Below are 6,888 nucleotides of genomic sequence, written 5' to 3' on the forward strand. Positions count from 1 at the left end.
TTTTTTTTTTTTTTTTTTTTTTTTTTAAGAATTTGTGAAAAGAAAAAGCAACAGCAATTATTCTGGGTTCCCTAGTGTTTTACACGAACGAACACAGATTTTTTTTTTTTTTTTTTAGTTTCTATGAGTTTTATAAAACTGAGGTAATAAAACAGATGAAATGGTTTTTTTTTTTTTTTAATAATGAAACTGGGAAAAAAAAAATTAAACGGAAGAAACGAAATCACCTAATAAATTAGGAGCTTTTAAAGCTTTGATACCAAAATGATATGAGCTTTGGCTACAAAATGATCTTGAACCAAAACAAGAATGAATTGTTAGCTGGTCTAAGGACCTCTCTAACTAACCCAGATAAGGTGGAGATGAATGGTGGATTGATAAGAACCACAATAGATGTGAAAGTCTACTGATACTTCTTAGAACACTCAAGAATTCGGACACACTCACGAATTAGAGAGCAATGGTTTCTTTTGTGAAACAGAAACAAGCAATTTTATTAATCAAAAGGTGGAAAAAAAGAACTACAACTCAAGGCATTATATAGCCAGGTTCATAACTTATTCTAAGGAAAAACACATACATCCTGTAAAGAAAAACAAGTAAAACCAGAACAAAATCAGGAAAATAAAGGAAAGAGACGCTGGGTAGAAAGGAGACTATCAAGGGTGCCGATTAAGGCAAATTTGATATCTTGACTTCATGACATGATTCTTCTTCGATCTCAGGATATTCGGGAAGAGTGAGAGAGCCTTCTAGATGTCTTCTAGTGCCAAATAACACGTGCTTAAGTGGGCTTCAAGTTTGGGGTTGAATAAAGCCCATTTAACCTTATTGCTTATTAGAGAGTTCACTGGACATGTGTTTACTGTTCGGTCCATATCTGGAGATGTATAGAAGTTCTCTCGACGCTCGTTGGTTCTCCGGAAACTAGACTCAGAAAGCTTTAATTTGATATATGGCTCATCTCCTGGCTCGTCCTGAATCGTCGGAGGTATTTCGTTGAAGACGGCCTTTAGTTGGGAGCTATCCGATGGGGTTAGGCGAATGGCTTCAAACTGATCAAGGGGGATCAGTCCTTCATGTTCCAGCTGCTCCAGAAAGATGTTGAACTTCTTTTCTATGCTTTTTCTCCTGGTCCTAGTCATTGGTCCGCTTGGCACATATGGAGCTTGGATAATATGGCTTGGTGGTTCGATGTCCTCATCACATACCAAGCAAGATGGTACTTATGTTGACCGGAAGGCAGAACAAATCTCTCTCAATTATGAGAAGAACTTGCAGCAGAAGTTGTCCGACCTTGCGGAACATACTTCACAGCCTCCAAAACTCACAGCAGATGATTACACAAGCATCTTTATTCAGGTAAAGTTTCACTTTTCACAACCCACATTGAATTATCTTTTGATTCCTACAGCCTCTTTATGTAGTGTTTTTCTCTTTGTTTTCGTAGTCTACTCAGAAAGATTCACGAGGAAATCTGCATGGAGTTGGAAGTCTTAAGCATACTCGTCAACCTCTTCTCAATGGCAGGAAAACCAACGACAAGAGACTGCAATGTTTCAGTCATTGCAAGAGCAAATGAAGGAAACTCAACGTAAAATCGAAGAGCAGGCTGCTGATAATTCTCGTTGTGATGCTGAGGTTGCTGCCCGTGAAGCACTACATTTCCAAGCTGTGGCTGAGCAGAAGGACAAGCTAGAGCACTTGTCCTTAGTGGAGAAGTACCTGCGCAAAACTGACCCGACCTTTATGGACTTTTTGAAGACTCAATCAGCTGAAGCAACCACATAGCCACTCTCAACCACACTTCCTGCAACAGCGGATCCTTCTCCAACTTCAAACATGGATGCTTCTTAGGTTAACTTCTCACTCTCCAATTTCATAGACCTAACTCATGAAATTGTCTCTTTTGTTGAACTCGTCTCTTTTGTTGAACTTGTCTCTTTTGTTGAGACACATGTATACCAATATATTTGTCTTGTGAGAAACTTGGTATGCATTTGTCTCTTTTTGTTTGTATTATGAATCATCGGTTAATATGACTTTATTGTCTCCATCTTTTTTTTTGTTGTATTTACAATATTGGTTTCATAATATTTTGAGAAACAGGTACCAATTTCAATTTAAAACATTTACAAATTTGTTTTCCACAACACATTAGTCGCTAAACAGATGTAATTTGGGACATAATAGAATAGTAGCCAAATAGTCGTAAATTAGTAGCAAGTATGTTACGACTACTTTACGACTACAAGCCAAAATACTGTACATCATCGTTAGTCGTAAATCCGTCGTAACCGAGTCTTCAAATGTTACGACTACACAACGACTCCTTTACAACTGCCTATATAACTGCTGGTTAATCGTAACCCTGTCGTATCGTAGTTGTAACTGTTTACGACTCTGTTACGACTATTTTTACGACTACAGTATTTTTTTTGTACAATAGTCGTTAAATAACGACTATTTTTACGACTAATTCTTTTACCGACTAAGGATTTACGACTACATGTTTTAGTCGTAACTGAGTCGTAAACAGCATATTAACGACTACTTAACGACTATTACCGCAGTCGGAAATGGCATGTTTTCTTGTAGTGTCTAGAGTACATTTATTTTTATATAGCATGCCTTAATTTCTGGTTTAATCGCATAAGTCTCAGATAATGAAAAGAGGAAGATGATGTTATATAGCATGCCTTGCTGTTTTTCAAAAAAAAAAAGAGGATGATAATGAGAAGAATCAAGGTTGATGATGGAGAATTATATTTTCTTTTCCAGGTCAAGATGACAAAATTGGGTTTTTTCCCTGTTTTTTACGATGTAAGTAAAAAAAAAAATCAAATCAATAACGCAAATATAAAGCACATTAATGCCAAATATGACTCTCTTTTTTGTTACTTCCTAACATTTTCTTTGGTACAATAAGAAGGACGTACACATAAATGAAAATAAAAATAAGCAGTATAAGGGATTTTCTTTATTTAGCATTACTACCAGTCTACCACAATTAACAGACTAACTAAAATAGTACGATTTTGTCTTCTGAAAATTTTATGAACATTACTTGATGTTCAATTTATGTCACAAATAAAGCTATGCTATTATTAATATGGGATAGTAAATTAATAGGGCTAATATGTATTTTATCAAAACTAATAGTGATAATTCCTTTTAAATTTTATTCTTATTTTTTGGTGCTCGTAAACAAGTAAAACAAAAATCATTAATATGGGGTACAAAATTCTAAATAAATAAATACGCATATATATATATATATATATATGTTCGATTCATTAAAAAATAATTCTGTTATTTATTATAGTTCAATATATCTAAATATTAGTAAAAACAATAAAACTATGTAGCAACACAACTTAAATTCTGAATTTTAAAAAATGAATGAAGATACACCTTAAATTATAAATTCAGCACTATAACAAATAAGTTAGATATATATAGCATGAAAATCGGTATATTCATACCCCAGCTAAGGGGGTATGTTGAATTCATACCCCAACTATGACACTGAGCAAATCCATACATTAACTTAGATAAAATTCAAATTCGCTGCATCAACTCGAGAAATTGTGTAAAAACATACACAAGCCGTGACGGTGTTAAGGAACCGTTAGCGGCTGCTTATGTCAAATCCACGTAATAAACGACGTCATTTTGGATAGACGAAAGAGTGATTCTTTACGTCAAAACGACGTCGTTTCTATCTTCTTCTTCCTCTAAGAATAAGTTGTTGGTGCTTCCCAAAGGCCTTACTGCTACAATGGAGGTGGATTACGAGAGAGAGTTCAAAAACGGTGTTTTCATTGTCTGAGCCTAACTCATGACAAACAACGATGCCCGTACCTACGTCAGGAAGGAAACAACAAGGTGTTGACTCAGCAGAACACCGGTCAGGATCATAACCCGGGGAAGTCTACACGTGACAATCGCTTCCCTAAGGATCTGGTCAATGCTATTTTCCCGCTTATTCAGCAATCCGCTCCACCAGGATTCTAACCACGCTCTAATGTCATTGTTCCTGAGGTTCTGGAGGAAATGAAGAAATACTTCATGTCTGGAGACCCAATGTTGTGTGGTCAGAGGGAACAAATGCTTAGATCCACCCTGGAGTCCATTTCTCATGACACCCGGGCTCAAAACTCCATGTTGCGTTTAGAAGCACCGCCTATGTTGACTCCGAACTTAACCAAAGACAAGGGTTTGGTCTTTGGATATCAGTCTGCAACAACCAACAATGCTACTGGGAACACTGGAAACCTTGACAGCAGTCTTCCGGAGGCCACAATCTGAGGTATGCAGGACACAGCACCACTTCGTGGTCATGGAATTCCAAAGGGTTTGACTCATGGAGCCACTGCAAGTGCTAATACCAGGACTTTGGAGATACAACAAGGTGGGCTGTTGGAAAAAGAACCTCTATGTGTTCCTGGAATTGATAAGGGTGCAATTTATGGATATCAACCACTGCCAAAAAACCTTGCATCTGGAACTACTGGAAGTACTGACAACAGATCATTGGAAGTACAAAACAGAGGGTTGCAGGAACATGCTCTCCATCGGGTTTCTGGCGTTGTTGTGGCTAATGGGAAACTGTTAACAGGAGGTCACGAGCTAAGTCTGCCGTCTCTCCTGCCCCCTGTGTTCCCTGGAGGTTTTCATATGGGAACATCCAACTCGACAGGAGGGGGGAAGATGACCAGAAAACATTCCACTTCTAATTCTACCTCCTCTTGGAAACGCAAGAAAACAGTTGGTCCTCGGACCTCCCAGTCCGCTTCTATGGAGAATCCAAAGGAGGGGTGTGAATCATCTTCAGGAGGTATCAACCCTAAACGTAAGTCAGAGGAGGAAGGTGAAGTCTCGTCTAAGTGCCTCAAGCATGCGACAGCCACTTCTAGACAACGGATCTCGGGTAATGATGATGCAGTTACCTCAGGTGTTTTCAAGGACAGTAAATTACAACCTGGTTCGGTGGTTTACCAGAAACCACCCAGTTCCCAATGAGTGTAACAAGTTGGAACTGTCAGGGAATGGGGAGCCCCTCGGCAGTTCGACGTCTAAAGGAAATGCGTCGTGAACATTTCCCGGATTTCTTGTTCCTCATGGAGACTAAAAACTCCAGAGATCACGTTGTTGGTGTAATGGATTGGCTAGGCTATGATAAGGTGCATGTAGTTGACCCAATAGGTTTGAGTGGTGGTTTGGCTTTGTACTGGAAGGATATGTATACGGTGGAAGTGTTGCAATCAAACTCCAGATTGATACACACTAGGATATCTAAAGGACCTTTATCATTCTTTGCCACCTTTGTCTATGGAGATCCGGTCAGAAGTAAGAGAGAGGAAGTATGGGAGAGGATAACGAGAATTGGTCTTCAAAGAGATGAAGCTTGGTTCCTAGTTGGTGATTGAGATCATGAACAATAATGAAAAGCTAGGAGGTCCGGCTAGGCCAGAATGGTCTTTTTATCCCTTCCGTAACATGACAAGGAGTTGTCGAATCAAGGAGCTCCTGAGTTCCGGTAACACGCTCTCATGGGGAGGGAGAAGAGAGAATGTCTAGGTGCAGTGTCGACTGGATAGGAGTTTCGGTAACAGTGCTTGGTACGATTTGTTTCTGCGTGCTAAAACAGAGTATTTGGAGTATATGGGATCAGATCACAGGCCTATTATCACAAGGTTTGTGGGGGCGACTGGCATTTTCAGAGGTAGTTTCTGCTATGATAAGCGCTGGACATGTAAACCGGAGACTGAGGAGATCATTAAAAAGAATTGGAACATGGAGGGGGTTGGAGCGTACTGCTCAGTGACGGATAGATTGATTCAGTGCAGGAGGGCACTTTCTAAGTGGAAACGCACTGCCAACACCAACTCCTATAGTCTAATCCAGCGGCTGAAGTGGGAGCTAGAGAAGGAATCCACAAAAAGGTATCCGAGTTTTCAGAAACTGCAACAAATTAAATGGGATCTAGCAGCTGCTTTTAGAGAAGAGGAACTATACTGGAAACAAAAAAGCAGGTAAAAATGGCTAAGTGTTAGTGATAAGAACACTGCTTATTTTCATGGTTGTACGAATTTCAAGCGTATGAAAAACAGAATAGCTTCATGAATAGACAAGCATGGGAATGAAGTTTTTGAGGAAGGATCCAATGGGAATGTGGCGGTTGAATACTTTATGGACATGTTCTCTTCTTCGAATCCGGAGGGATGTGAGCAATTACTGGATGGGATGCCTGCACCGGTAACAGAGGGGATGAATAGAGCTCTGACAGCCCCTATCTCTGCTTCTGAAATTAAACGAGCTGCGTTTAAGGTTAAAGGGGATAATGCACCTGGGGCAGATGGATGGACTGGCATCTTCTTCAAACGGTATTGGAAAATCATTGGGAAAGATATTATAACTAAAGTTCAAGGTTTCTTTAACTCCGGAACGCTGCCGGCGGAATGGAACAATACTCAGATCTGCTTGATACCAAAGACGACGAATGCCAATACCATGATGAACATGCGTCCAATCAGTTTGTGCTCAGTCCTATACAAGATCGTTTCTAACATTCTCTGCTCAAGGCTGAAATGCTGTCTATCGAAGTTAGTGTCAGAGACTCAAGGAGCTTTCGTGTCAGGGAGACTGATTTTAGACAACATACTGATAGCCCACGAGATAGTACATGCCTTACGAACAAATGGGAAGTTTAATGAAGAGTTTATAGCGATCAAGACAGACATGTCTAAAGCATATGATCGAGTTGAATGGGACTTCTTGGAAGCTTTGTTTATAAGAATGGGTTTTGATGCTAAATGGATACAATGGGTGATTTCATGTGTACGTTCGGTGTCTTATTCAGTTCTCATTAATGGAAGTGCTCAC

The sequence above is a fragment of the Camelina sativa genome, chromosome 11 (genome assembly GCF_000633955.1).
Source record: "Camelina sativa cultivar DH55 chromosome 11, Cs, whole genome shotgun sequence".
Lineage (NCBI taxonomy): Eukaryota > Viridiplantae > Streptophyta > Magnoliopsida > Brassicales > Brassicaceae > Camelina > Camelina sativa.